The 15,687-nt window shown below is 37.3% G+C and overlaps 1 long non-coding RNA gene across 1 annotated transcript; it reads left to right on the top strand.

Moving 5' to 3' along the window:
- The first annotated feature begins 3,550 nt into the window (after positions 1–3,550).
- Positions 3,551–6,593, top strand: LOC127534155 (uncharacterized). The gene is made up of 7 exons (XR_007942156.1): positions 3,551–3,883; positions 4,096–4,372; positions 5,235–5,285; positions 5,366–5,440; positions 5,534–5,620; positions 6,060–6,140; positions 6,522–6,593. It is a non-coding gene; the product is annotated as an uncharacterized LOC127534155 (long non-coding RNA).
- The last annotated feature ends 9,094 nt before the right edge of the window (positions 6,594–15,687 follow it).

Consider the following 15,687-nt stretch of genomic DNA (forward strand, 5'->3'; position numbering starts at 1 on the left):
TCTTTATTTATTTATTTATTTATTTATTTATTTATTTATCTTATATTTCCACATTTATTTATTTAATTATTTATTTCTCTTTATATTTCCACATTTAATTATTTATTTAATTATTTATTTATTTCCCTTTACATTTCCTCAGTCCACCAAGAAAAGGAAAAATGTAAATCAGTTTGCTCTGGGCGGGGATTCTGAACACAGGAGTCCTGCCTGACACCAGCTCCCAGCACGGCTGAAGTGAAGCCATGTCACCGTTGAGCTTCGGCTTATTCTGCCACTGATAAGAAAATAAACATTAATTTACCGAATTAGCAGCGTTCTTTCAGTGTCTGATGGCAGAATCAGCCGAAGCTCCACGGTGACACGGCTTCACTTCAGCCGTGATCGGAGCTGGCGTCAGGAAAGAAGCCTGTGTGCGGGTACGACTCCCCACCCTGAAAAGGAAGCCCCACCCAGAGCAAACTGATTTGCATTTTTCTATTTCATGGTGTCAGGCCATTATGAAATAACCACCAAGAAATAAAATGCAAATCAGTTTGCTTTCACTTGGTGGACTGAGCTGTCAATCAAATGGCTCTAGGCGGGGCTTCCTCGTCGTTCCTGATCACAGGCATATGAAGAGTAGACACGACACGCCCCTCTGAGCGGCGTCCCAACGGATACTGTCACTGCTACTACAACTTGTACTACTATTACACATGCTGATACTACGTCTACGACTCTAACAGCTACTTATACTACTACTGCTGCTTGTACTTTTTGCTAATGGCTAACTAGTTAGCTCTCATAGACCCTCAACAAGATTTAATAATAAAAACGAGCCCAAAACTATTCTTACCTGTGGAAAGTTATTCCAAGTTTCCTTGTCTTGATCGTCCCATGTAGTGTGCAACTGTATGCCGCACAATGAGCCGGCATTCTTCTTGTTTTAATTTTCGTGCCGTACACATCAATGGAAAACACTGAAACTTTGCCCCCACTAGCTTAGCGTCTCCGTCGGGACGCCGCTCAGAGGGGCGTGTCGTATCTACTCTTCATATGCCTGTGATCAGGAACGACGAGGAAGCCCCGCCTAGAGCCATTTGATTGACAGCTCAGTCCACCAAGTGAAAGCAAACTGATTTGCATTTTATTTCATGGTGGTTATTTCATAATGGCCTGACACCATGAAATAGAAAAATGCAAATCAGTTTGCTCTGGGCGGGGCTTCCTTTTCAGGGTGGGGAGTCGTACCCGCACACAGGCTTCTTTCCTGACGCCAGCTCCGACCACGGCTGAAGTGAAGCCGTGTCACCGTGGAGCTTCGGCTGATTCTGCCATCAGACACTGAAAGGACGCTGCTAATTCGGTAAATTAATGTTTATTTTCTTATCAGTGGCAGAATAAGCCGAAGCTCAACGGTGACATGGCTTCACTTCAGCCGTGCTGGGAGCTGGTGTCAGGCAGGACTCCTGTGTTCAGAATCCCCGCCCAGAGCAAACTGATTTGCATTTTTCCTTTTCTTGGTGGACTGAGGAAATATAAAGGGAAATAAATAAATAATTAAATAAATAATTAAATGTGGAAATATAAAGAGAAATAAATAATTAAATAAATAAATGTGGAAATATAAAGAGAAATAAATAAATAAATAAATAAATAAAAGGGAAAAAAACAGAAAAGGTAAAAGCAAAGACAAAATTTTCCTTTTTATTTATTTATTTATTTCTCTTTATATTTCCACATTTATTTATTTATTTATTTCTCTTTATATTTCCACATTTATTTATTTAATTATTTATTTCTCTTTATATTTCCACATTTATTTATTTAATTATTTATTTATTTATATTTTGATTTGGCACTCCTATTACTCCATATCCTATTGCTCCATAATGAAGAGCTGGGTCTTTAGTCTTTTCTAAAAGACTGAGAGAGACTGTTTGCTAGACTGTAATGAAACATTCACTGGATGTGTGTGTTGGCTGTACAGTCTGGAAGGTGAAGTTGTTGTTTGCAACATTTACTAGGAACAGCATGTGTAGGGGAACCAAAACTAAACCCTGGAGATCCTCCCATCAGGTGACGGCTGAGAAACCTCTGTGTGTGAGGAAGAAACAAGGAAACAATTCAGGAAAGATGTTTATTTGTTTTCTTGGTCAAGGCTAAAGATTAATATCACTCTCTTGTATCCACAGTTAATGTGAAGTTAAACAACACTGCACAAACAGTGGAAACAGGAACAGCAACTTTATCTGTAAACATCAAAATACCTCTGAGCTCCACTAATATAATATTCTGATTAAAACAATGACAGGTTTCTTCCAAAAACCCTAAAATAAGTCAATTTTTTTGTGGTTTTGATCTATGTGGCATACAGCACGTACATCAATCATACTGATATTTTTTAGCAAATAAGCTTCTCAGGCAAAAACAGTAAGAAAGCAACAGAAACAATGAATAAAATCTGTTTAACTGAACCAACTGATCGACACTGTGGTAGAGTTGATCTAAAGGTTTTAGACAGAAATATAAGAATTAATAAACTGTCTTGAAGTAGGTCGATGTAAAGTGTGCGTTCCTGTGGCCAGCCGTTGCAAGTCACTTCTCGTGGTTTTACTGAGAACAAGCTCTAAAAAAGGACACTCAGTGTAGGTGAAAGCCACAGTAGTCCGACAGATGAACATTCAGATCATTCCACTTCATCATGGCTGGACGCCTGCTGCTGGTTGTTGCTCTGAGTAAGTTAAACCTCTTATTGAGTTTTTTCATTGTCTGTGTTGGTTATGAATTGATGACGGCTACTCAATTAAAATGGAACTTCAGAGCATATGAGACATTTTTATATCAGATCAGTTGAAGTTGAAATCTGAATTATCTGATGAGTTGTTTTTGCATCTGTTTCTCCTTGAAGCATTTTCTAAAACAGGTTCCTTTAATGTGGTCGAAGCTGGAGGTCAGTTTTTAACATTGTTTTCTGTTTTCATTGTTTGATCAGTTTGATTTGATTGTTTTAATGCTGAATGTTTTTCTCTCTTGCCTCCTATAATGACTCATTAATCCTCATCATGAATGCTATTTTACAGGTGGAAATGTTCAGTATTTCAAATTTCTCATATTTACCTCTAAATTTTCAGCTCTTCCTCCACCTGAACTCAGAGTGAATCCATTGGTGATCACAGAGACAGACTCAGTCACATTAGACTGTCAGATTCCATCGTCTGTTTCTGTGTCTGAGTGTTACTTCATCATTTCAAGAAAACCTGCAGAAAAGTTTTCTTGTCTGAAGACAGTGACAGGAACTGAACTGCTGTCGTTGGCACAAAAAAGTCCACCTGCTACAGTTGAAGTGACGTGTTTTTACCTGATTTCACATCAATCTCCACACAGTAACATGGCCTCTGTCTCCATAGAGAGTGAGTAAATGATAAAGAAAAATAAATAAAGATATAACTGGAATATCAGTATAAACAACAAAACTCCTGCCAACATGCTGGATGAGGGAGGTGTAAGGACTTGATAAAATGAAAGCCTCAGAGCATTGTTTACTTTTCGAGATGTCGGATTTTATTTTCAAATAAATGCAACATTCAATTTTTTAATTAAACATGTTTGTTTACATTTTCAGCTCCTCGACCTAAACTCACAGTGAATCCACGGGTGATCACAGAGACAGACTCAGTCACATTAGACTGTCAGATTCCATCGTCTGTTTCTGTGTCTGAGTGTTACTTCAGCATTTCAAGAAAACCTGCAGAAAAGTTTTCTTGTCTGAAGACAGTGACAGGAACTGAACTGCTGTCGTTGGTACAAAAAAGTCCACCTGCTACAGTTGAAGTGACGTGTTTTTACCTGAAGACACATCAATCTCCACACAGTAACATGGCCTCTGTCTCCATAGAGAGTGAGGAAATGATAAAGAAAAATAAATAAAGATATAACTGGAATATCAGTATAAACAACAAAACTCCTGCCAACATGCTGGATGGGGGAGGTGTAAGCACTTGATAAAATGAAAGCCTCAGAGCATTGTTTACTTTTCGAGATGTCAGATTTTATTTTCAAATAAATGCAACATTCATTTTTTTAATTAAACATGTTTGTTTACATTTTCAGCTCCTCCACCTGAACTCAGAGTGAATCCAGCATCAGTCACAGAGACAGACTCTGTTGCAGTGAACTGTGTGACTCCACCATCAGTGTCTGTGTCTGACTGTTATTTATACTCTCTGAGTACAAAAAACTGCCAAAGTCATCTCTTGTCTGCAGACACTGACAGGAACTGAGCTTCTGTCGATGGCGCATCAAAGTTCACCTGCTGAGGTTGAAGTAACATGTTTTTACACCATAGGACATTATCAGTCTCCACACAGTCACAAATCCACTATTAGGAGTAAGTAACATGTTTATACTCTTTATTTTGTTTTTATAAATGATCTGATTACACAATAATTTTAGTGCTGGAAACCAACAATATGAAAGAAAAACTGAAATAAATATTGAAGCAATGAGGGATTGAAATAGTTCAGAAGAACACAGTCATCATGGAAACTTGGTCTGATCAGGTTGTTTAGAATCTGTTCAAAGCTCAACAGACTGCAGAGGAGCAGGTATCTGTACCAGCACATCACGTTAATATCTGACAATATTTATTGTTACTGAAGACTTTTTCAGATTCTTGACCAAATGCAGCATAGTGAGAATATGAATTTGGGCGACATCGTAGGTTTCCACATTCCATCTTTGAGATTTCCCAAAATATCACCACACATAACAACCTCTTTTATGAGGCCAACTCATCAGACAGTTTTAGAAAAAAGACATTTTTTGCAAATTGCTGTTCCCTCCCACTGGTCAAATTATGCTATTCTGTGGGAAACATTAGGTAACTGTCCATACATGTTTGGCAGATTGTAGCTGAATAGAGTTCACTGTGACTGACAAGTGGTGTAAATAAAATGTACATTCACTTGATAACTTTTGTCGGGCCTACAAGGACTGAAGATCATTGGTACTGATTGCAGTGAAGATTTGAAAAAATGTTCTGCATTTGAAAAACTTTTGATGTGTCACAGACCTGAGAACTCTCTAGGGAAGAGAAGAAATGTTTCTTTCAGGCGAACACATCAACAGTTATTTGGAAAAATGCATTTTTACTTACTACAGTGCCTTTAAATGACAAATTTCCATATTTTTTTTTGTGATTCCTCAAAAAGAGGTCATTATCCTTATTCTAAATGTACCTTCTTTTGTAGTTGATGTCAAATCCACTACAACTCAGATGACAACTTTCAGGACGACTACAGGTAAGACGTTCATCACAGCTATCTGTAACATTACTGAATACCAGAGACTGATGCTTTGAAACTTTCTCTAAATCCACCAGGTTTGATTCCCAGTACACCAACTGAACCTGTTAGTTCACTTTCTACTTCTGTGACAACAGTGGAATCAGCATCAGGTGACCCAGTTACTTAGTTTCCAATGAGTCACACTTATATTGAAGGACATTTTAAAATAACAGCCGTTTGTGTTTTTCTATTGGGTCTGACAGAAACGGCTTCTGAAGGGACTGATGAAGCTACGACAGACACTTTGACTTCTGCTCGGCTTTCTGTGACCCCAGCAAACTCATCTCCAGGTGAGGAAAAATGTCTTTACTGCTGCTAAATCTACCTTCTTTTGTAGTTGATGTGAAATCCATTACAACACAGAGAACTTTCAGGATGTCTGCAGGTAAGACGTTCGTCACAACAAACATCAGTGAAGCAAGCAGCAGGTGACGCAATCATTTAGTTTCTTGTTGAGTCACACTGATATTGTAGAACATTTTAAAATCCACCCCAATAAGAACTTCAGCTCCACTTCCTTATTCTTTAAAGATGCTGAGATACATTCATGTAAATGTCTGTGATTCACAATCCAGAAGATCTCACTGTCTGACACATATTTATGATTTTAATAATTAAATCCTAATGGTTCCACTGTATTAAGAATCAAATTTTTAAAAAATCTGTGAGACTAACAACAGTTTGGGATATTTGTTAATTTAATGTTAGCTGTTGTGTTTTCTGTTACAGGCACAGCTTTCACTGCTGCAGGTGGTCTGAACTTTGCTGACACAACTCTGATCAATCCAGCCTCTGATGATAAAATAACAGGTAGAACTATGTTTTAATTAATTTAGCAAAATGCTAAAATGCTTTGCTGAAATGTTCTAATATATTTTATGAATGTGATTTGAAGTAGAGAGCACTTGGGTTACTCCATTGAATATAAAGCAAATTATACTTGAATCTAAATAATTGCTAATATGAAGCATTTTACTGATATAAAGTAATGATTCATTCATATAGTTCACTGGATCATTTTTACTTACTGTTTCAATACAAGAATAAAATGTCACTTTGGAACAAATACTAGCACACTATAAATAATTTTACATTTTGTGTTGCATCACCATCACAATAAGCTGCATAGCCTTTGTCTGTTAATTCTGTAAACTTAAAGGACTGAACTTTAATTGCCTTTTCTTAATGCAGGGAGGATTTTATGGGTAACTGGTGCAGCTGTTACTTCAGGAGTCTTCTTGTTTGGATTTGTGCTTCTCTTTAATAAAGGTAAGAATTTAAAACATCTTACTGTTTAAACTAAATCCCAGTGGCAGTTCATGTGCTTTCATTTGTTTCAGTTAAATCTAAAAATCAGTTGACATGACAATATTTTCAAGCAGTAAAACATTAAAATAGTGACTGTTACAGCTTCTTTGGTTTATTCTTGGTGGGTTATTGAAGTTTCTTTTAAAATTACTTGCTGATCATTGTTGTTTTGTGTTTATTTGTTTTTATTTAATTTATATTTTCCAGAGAACTGTGTTTCCAAGAGGTAAGAAATGTTGATTCTTTGCCATTATAAGATGGTTTTGATTGAGTTTGTACCTTCTTTTCCATCATTGCTCAGGTTTATAGTCATATATTCATTCTGGCAGCTTCAAGGAAACCTTTGGTTAATTTTGTGCATTTTCCATATATGTAACTATTGCAACTCTATCACTTCTGCTAACTTTGCAGTCTCCATCTTTGAAGAGATTTGTGAATAGTTTCAGGGATTTTCAAGTATTCACTACCCCTGAATCTCACAACTGAGATCACGGCTGCATTTAACACACATGTATTGAAAATAGGCTGTGTTGAATTAAACTGGAATTACCCTTTAAAAGCTTTCACTGAGGGCCTTGGTAATCTCATCAGCAGTGATATTTCTGCTGGGAAAAATAACATTATTAGTGTACGATTCAAGATTCATAGATTTCATAACATTTTCTGTCAGTAAAATGAACAAATTGACTGAACAATATTAAGACTGATAGGGAGCATCTTGTTAAAGGTGCTGATGGAGGAATCAGCAGAGTCGTAGCAGAACCTGAGATTTAGAGTTTTCATTCACGTCATTTAGAAATGTTTCTAGACAGTCATGTTGAAAATGGCTTTTGTGTTTTCACTTCCCTGTGAACTCTGTCACAAAAAGTGTTCTTTCACTTTTTCTTCCATTCAGAACAAAAGTGAACTTGACTGGTCAATCAACAGGTATGTTGCTCATTTGCATTTATGACAATAACCATGATAATTCAATTACAGTGTTTTTTATAGTACATCTATTATGTTGGGGTGTTTTTTTAACTCCATGCTTTGGCTTCTGTTTTAGATGACATGACATACATGGTAGGTGTCACCAACAGAATAATCATAATTATAAATCTGCTCCTTTCTTCAGACACTGAATATTCTGTCTGGTGTGAGGCTGCCATCACTCTTCCTTTAATCTCACATCTCATTAAATTATCTGCAGGCTGTCGATGATGAAACCTACAGTGTCGTCACATACAAATACAAAAGTGGTGAGCTGCTCTTCTCTGTCTGAATGTAATAAAAGGTTCTTGTAGAGACAATTTGGCCACTTGGTGGTGCAAGTTCTCCTGGAGAGCTTCAAATGTATTGAATCTGAACAGACTTGTTATTACTGGTACAAAGCACTCGTCTTCTCTGATGTGAAAAAGAAATGATTTGGCATGTCAAAAATGAGCCATTGCAAGTTATACATCTCCATAAATGTTTAATCCTGGAAATCATTTCCACCTGAATGAGGACAGATGATTTGTGTCTCTTTGTTTCTTCTCCACAGTGACAACAGCTGCTCATCAGACCTCCATCCAGCTGTTGCAGCTCTTACACACTGTTTTTCTCACACATTTTCTTATGATCAGGCTCATTGCTGTTTTTGTGAGTTTCTCCAGTAGAATGGTGAATTAGCTTTATTTTATTTTGTTGAATATCTAGAGGCTGAGGTCTGTGCCAAGGTCAGACGATGACATGCATCAAGAGTTTCAGTGCTGTAAATAATAAAAGCATTATTCACATCTATTGAAAAAGGTCCCATTAGTTTTTCCTACACACCATACAGCGCACATACACAGAGAGATCTTCAGAGCCACCTTTATACCACGATAATAAAAAAGAGAAAATCCGTCGTAAGTCCTGTATGAAGAGAATTAATCAAATGTTTTGAGATTTCATAGAAATATCAACGCATTTTCTTCATTTACTGTTTCTGCCGAAGCATTTTCACTCTGCCCAAACCAAAAATAAAGTGGAATTAAATGTGACTGTGGGACAAAAATAGAGTTTGTCTTAAGGATCTAAGGGACCTCCTGGTGCTCTGAGATGAGTAAATCTGTCCCAGATGTAAGTGGATGACCAAAAACAATGTTAATAATGTGTGTTATGATTTGAACTGATGAGGAATCATTGCAAGGAGATGAAGCTCAAAGTAAGATGATCTCTTTAAAGACGTGTTAGTGATCAGTCCATGTCTCTGTCATTCACTCAGTCCACTGGTGTGGATTACCAAAACATTTTACACAGACATTTATCGTCCTTTATCGTGTACCACAATGATGTTGGTGATTTAAGTGCTGCTGGATGGATCTCAGTGAAATATGTCACACATTCTTTTTGTCTTTTCATTGCATTGTGACTTTATTGACCTCTTAATGTTTAATCTGGTGCCATTAATGGGTGGAATTAACCTCAGCTGCTGATATGTTGGACAAATTGTACTTTTACCAGCTTCTTGTCAGTGTGTTTGTATTGTCAGAGTGATCATGCCAACATGGTTAAAATAGCTTTTAGGTCAAAACAACACTGAGCTTCCGTTCAGTGTCAGAGCTTACTGCTGGAGACTCTGTGGTTGTGTCTGACATTATTTCCTGTTCACTACATACGTGAATAGAATTCTACAACAGTTCCACAGTTTTATTTAGCAGACGCTTCTATCCAAAGTGACGTACATCTGAGAGTAGATACAACCCCAGCAAGGATCTGGTGAGGAGACATCAATCATGGAAAAGTCCTACAAAACAAGTTCAAGTGTGATAATAGAACTTTGGTGTCCACAGGCAGTTCAGGCCAAATAGGAGTTTTATTTATTTTTATTTTATTGTAGTCTGTCAAATGCAAAGGTGTTCAATGAAGAGCTGAGTCTTTAGTCTTTTCTAAAAGACTGAGAGAGACTGTTTGCTAGACTGTAATGAAACATTCACTGGATGTGTGTGTTGGCTGTACAGTCTGAAAGGTGAAGTTGTTGTTGGCAACATTTACAAGGAACAGCATGTGTAGGGGAACCAAAACTAAACCCTGGAGATCCTCCCATCAGGTGACGGCAGAGAAACCTCTGTGTGTGAGGAAGAAGTGAAGAAACAATTCAGGAAAGATGTTTATTTGTTTTATTGGTCAAGGTTAAAGATTAATATCACTCTCTTGTATCCACAGTTAATGTGAAGTTAAACAACACTGCACAACCAGTGGAAACAGGAACAGCAACTTTATCTGTAAACATCAAAATACCTCTGAGGTCCACTAATATAATATTCTGATTAAAACAATGACAGCATTCTTTCAAAAACCCTTAAATAAGTCAATTATTTTTTGTGTTTTTGATCTATGTGGCATACAGCACGTACATCAATCATACTGATATTTTTAGCAAATAAGCCTCTCAGGCAAAAACAGTAAGAAAGCAACAGAAACAATGAATAAAATCTGTTTAACTGAACCAACTGATCGACACTGTGGTAGAGTTGATCTAAAGATTTTAGACAGAAATATAAGAATTAATAAACTCTCTTGAAGTAGGTCGATGTAAAGTGTGCGTTCCTGTGGCCAGCCGTTGCAAGTCACTTCTCATCTTGTGGTTTTACTGAGAACAAGTTTTAAAAAAGGACACTCAGTGTAGGTGAAAGCCACAGTAGTCTGACAGATGAACATTCAGATCATTTAACTTCATCATGGCTGGACGCCTGCTGCTGGTTGTTGCTCTGAGTAAGTTAAACCTCTTATTGTATATTATATTATATTATATTATATTATATTATATTATATTATATTATATTATATTATATTATATTATATTATATTATATTATATTATATTATATTTTTATATATGAGACGTTTTATATCAGATCAGTTGGAGTTGAAATCTGAATTTTCTGATGAGTTGTTTTTGCATCTGTTTCTCTTTGAAGCATTTTCTCCAACAGGTTCCTTGAATGTGGTCAAAGCTGGAGGTCAGTTTTTAACATTGTTTTCTGTTTTCATTGTTTGATCAGTTTGATTTGATTGTTTTAATGCTGAATGTTTTTCTCTCTTTGCCTCCTATAATGACTCATTAATCCTCATCATGAATGCTATTTTACAGGTGGAAATGTTCAGTATTTCAAATTGCTCATATTTACCTCTAAATTTTCAGCTCTTCCTCCACCTGAACTCACAGTGAATCCATTGGTGATCACAGAGACAGACTCAGTCACATTGAACTGTGTGGCGCCATCATCTGTTTCTGTGTCTCGGTGTCATTTCTTCATTGCAACACAAGAAACATCCAAAAATGTGTGTGTGGAGACACTGACAGGAACCAAGCTGCTGGAGATGACACGTAAGCGTTCACCTGCTGAGGTTGAAGTCAGATGTTATATTGTACAGTCTGACGCGATTCATTCTGCAACTCCAGAGAGTAAAACATCCACCATCATCATAAACAGTGAGTGACTACACTGCCATGGTGTTTTTATCACCCTTTGCAGTAATAATAGTGATAGCAAATGTAATGAAAAGTACTAAGTCTGTGTTACTTCTATTTTTCAGACCTTCTTCCACCTAAACTCACAGTGAATCCACGGGTGATCACAGAGACAGACTCAGTCACATTAGACTGTCAGAGTCCATCGTCTGTTTCTGTGTCTGAGTGTTACTTCAGCATTTCAAGAAAACCTGCAGAAAAGTTTTCTTGTCTGAAGACAGTGAATGGAACTGAACTGCTGTCGTTGGTACAAAAAAGTCTACCTGCTACAGTTGAAGTGACGTGTTTTTACCTGATTTCACATCAATCTCCACACAGTAACATGGCCTCTGTCTCCATAGAGCGTGAGTAAATGATAAAGAAAAATAAATAAAGATATAACTGGAATATCAGTATAAACAACAAAACTCCTGCCAACATGCTGGATGGGGGAGGTGTAAGGACTTGATAAAATGAAAGCCTCAGAGCATTGTTTACTTTTAGAGATGTCAGATTTTATTTTCAAATAAATGCAACATTCAATTTTTTAATTAAACATGTTTGTTTACATTTTCAGCTCCACCTGAACTCAGAGTGAATCCAGCATCAGTCACAGAGACAGACTCTGTTGCAGTGAACTGTGTGACTCCACCATCCGTGTCTGTGTCTGACTGTTATTTATACTCTCTGAGAACAAACACCTCCAAAGTCATCTCTTGTCTGCAGACACTGACAGGAACTGAGCTTCTGTCGATGGCGAATCAAAGTTCACCTGCTGAGGTTGAAGTAACATGTTTTTACACCGCAGGACATTATCAGTCTCCACACAGTCACACATCAACTATTAGGAGTAAGTAACATGTTTATACTCTTTATTTTGTTTTTATAAATTATCTGATTACACAATATTTTAGTGCTGGAAACCAACAATATGAAAGAAAAACTGAAATAAATATTGAAGCAATGAGGGATTGAAATAGTTCAGAAGAACACAGTCATCATGGAAACTTGGTCTGATCAGGTTGTTTAGAATCTGTTCAAAGCTCAACAGACTGCAGAGGAGCAGGTATCTGTACCAGCACATCACGTTAATATCTGACAATATTTATTGTTACTGAAGACTTTTTCAGATTCTTGACCAAATGCAGAATAGTGAGAATATGAATTTGGGTGACATCGTAGGTTTCCACATTCCATCTTTGAGATTTCCCAAAATATCACCACACATAACAACCTCCTTTACTAGGCCAACTCATCAGACAGTTTTAGAAAAAAGACATTTTTTGCAAATTGCTGTTCACTGGTCAAATTATGCTATTCTGTGGGAAACATTAGGTAACTGTCCATACATGTTTGGCAGATTGTAGCTGAATAGAGTTCACTGTGACTGACAAGTGGTGTAAATAAAATGTAAATTCACTTGATAACTTTTGTCGGGCCTGCAAGGACTGAAGATCATTGGTACTGATTGTGGTGAAGATTGGAAAAAATGTTCTGCATTTGTAACACTTTTGATGTGTCACAGACCTGAGAACTCTCTAGGGAACAGAAGAAATGTTTCTTTCAGGCGAACACATCAACACTTATTTGGAAAAATGCATTTTTACTTACGACAGTGCCTTTAAATGACCAATTTCCATATTTTTTGTGATTCCTCAAAAAGAGGTCATTATCCTTATTCTAAATGTACCTTCTTTTGTAGTTGATGTCAAATCCACGAAAACTCAGATGACAACTTTCAGGACGACTACAGGTAAGACGTTCATCACAACTATCTGTAACATTACTGAATACCAGAGACTGATGCTTTGAAACTTTCTCTAAATCCACCAGATTTGATTCCCAGTACACCAACTGAACCTGTTACTTCACTTTCTACTTCTGTGACAACAGTGGAATCAGCATCAGGTGACCCTGTTACTTAGTTTCCTATGAGTCACATTGATATTGTCGGACATTTTAAAATAACAGCCGTTTGTGGTTTTCTTTTGTGTCTGACAGAAACAGCTTCTGAAGGGACTGATGAAGCTACGACAGACACTTTGACTTCTGCTCTGCCTTCTGTTGCCCCAACAGACCCATCTCCAGGTGAGGAAAAATGTCTTTACTGCATATTTTTAATGTAAATTGTAGCACACATAATAAATTTACTCATGAGTCACACTGATATTGCAGCACATCTTAAAAGGACAGCCTTTTTCTGTGTTTTTGTTTTGTGTCTTAAACAGTGTCTGAAGAGAGCAATGCATCTACTACAGACATTTTGAAATGTGATGTGCCTTGTGTGACCCAAACAAATTTGTTTCTCGGTGAGCAAAATGTCTTTTCTGTATATTATTAACATTGCATAGAGCATACATTATATATTGGTGCAGTGTTTTTAAAAAATTCTCTATAGATGATTTGACATCTTTTGCAATGAGTTGTGTGTGCCATTACATCCATTATCTCATAAATATAGGATCATATGTTTGACATTATGTCCATGTCAAAACATTCCTGGTGTGTATTGTTGTGCAATTAAGCAACCCATTTAGCTTAACTACAAAGCTTATCTAACTCAATGATCTGTTACAACTTTCTTTACTGTGATGTTATGATATCCAGTGCTGTGAGAAAGTAGTTGCAGATATCTTCTTTTTTTTTTTTTGCATATTTGTCACACTTAAATGTTTCAGCTGATCAAGCTATTTTATATCAGACAAATATAAGCCCCCAAAAATGCAGTTTTTAAATGATGATTTCATTTATTAAAAGAAAAATGCTGTCTAGCCCCATCTTGCTCCATGTGAAAAAGTAATCGCCCTCTTAGCTGCCAATCAATTCAATGACAAAATTCATTTGGCAGCTGGGTTCAGTCTCACCAGCCACACTGATTTATGATTACTGCCAGGCTTGTTGAATCTAAACATCACCTAAATCAAACCTGTCTGGCATTGGGAAGAAGGTTTAAGGTTCTCAAACTGCAGCACATGATACAACGTTCCAAAGGGATAAGAACCGATGTGAAACAAAGTCAGTGACTTTTATCAGTGTGGAGGGTTACAAAGCCATTACTGAGGCTCCAGGACTCCAGAGAAACACAGTGAGATCCACATATGCAGAAACATGGAATAGTGGTGAACCTTCCCAGGAGTGGTCAGCCTACCAACATTTCTCCAAGAGCATCAACATCTCATCCAGGAGGTCACAAAAGAACCCAGCTGAACAACAACTGCAGGCTTCAGTGGCCTCAATTAAGGTCTGTCATGTAGATTCTACATGATTCCTCAGTAAGGAAGACTCTAGGAGAAAATGGAATTCGTAGGAGAGTTGTAAGGGGCAAAAAGTACATAAAGGTTCGTCCAGCATATGCTGAGGAGTACCTGTATGAGCCCCAAGACTTCTGGAATAACATCCTGCAGATTGATGAGTCAAAGGTGAATCTTTTTAGAAGACTTGGGTCCGTTATCTGGTGTAAAGCTAATACTGGATTCCACAAAAAGACCATCAAACCAGCAGTGAAACACGGTGGAGGTGGTGTGATGGCTTGGGGCTGCTTTGCTTCCACAGGATCTGCACGATTTGTCACGATTGATGTAGCCATAAATTCTGCTCTCTATTAGAAAATCCTCCTGGAGAATATCCATCAGTTCATGACCTAAAACTCAAACACAAATGGGTTCTACAGCATGACAATGACCCAAAGTAAGTAAGTCCATTTCTGTGTGGCTCAAAAAGAACAAAATTAAGGCTTTGGAGTCAAAGTCTGGACTTGAATCCAATTGAGAAAATCCTTAAAAGGGCAGTTAATGCTGGAAAACCATCTAATGTGACCGAACTGAAACTATTCTGCAGAGAAGAGTTCACCAACTATCCTCCATGGTGATGTAAAAGGCTGATCACAAGCTATTACAAACATTTAACTGCAGTTGTTGCTGCTAAAGGTGGACCAACCAGCTATTAGGTTTAGGGGGGGCAATTACTTTTTCAAAGGTCAATGTCAAGGTCAAGGTTTCTTTATTGTACCAAATGGTAAAATTGTTGTGCAAGAAGGAACTCAGTGATCCCAACAACAAATGAAATAACAAAACACCCAACAAACATTCAGACCAGACAAATCACACAAAAAGCATAATCAGAGAAAAAAAGGAAAGGGAAACTGCTCCAACATATCCTGATCTACCTGAAAACAATCTGCACAAGTGTTCACCTGGTGGACTTGCAGTTAAGCATTAAAAGCTGAGGGAACAAAACTGCACCTATAGCGTTTTGTCCGTCCCTTAGGGACCACAAACCGGCAGCCCGAACAAAGGAGCTGGAGTTCCCCATTCAGGGGATGTGAGCAGTCTTTTAGGATGGAGCTGGTTTTGCGCTGCAGCTGTGTGCCATACAAAGGGGTGATATAGCTTTTCAGTAAATCTTCAATACATCATCATTTAAAAATGGCGTTTTGTGGGCTATGTCTAATATCAATACCTATGTGTAATATTAAATAAATATAAATACTAGTTTGATGATCTGGAACATTTCAGGGTGGTAAATATGTTATATAAGTTTTGACGCTGCAGGAAGTGAGACTGACACTTGTTGAGGTCTTTGTTTTCACCAGAAC

This window comes from Acanthochromis polyacanthus, chromosome 5 (assembly GCF_021347895.1).
Source record: "Acanthochromis polyacanthus isolate Apoly-LR-REF ecotype Palm Island chromosome 5, KAUST_Apoly_ChrSc, whole genome shotgun sequence".
Classification (NCBI taxonomy): domain Eukaryota; kingdom Metazoa; phylum Chordata; class Actinopteri; family Pomacentridae; genus Acanthochromis; species Acanthochromis polyacanthus.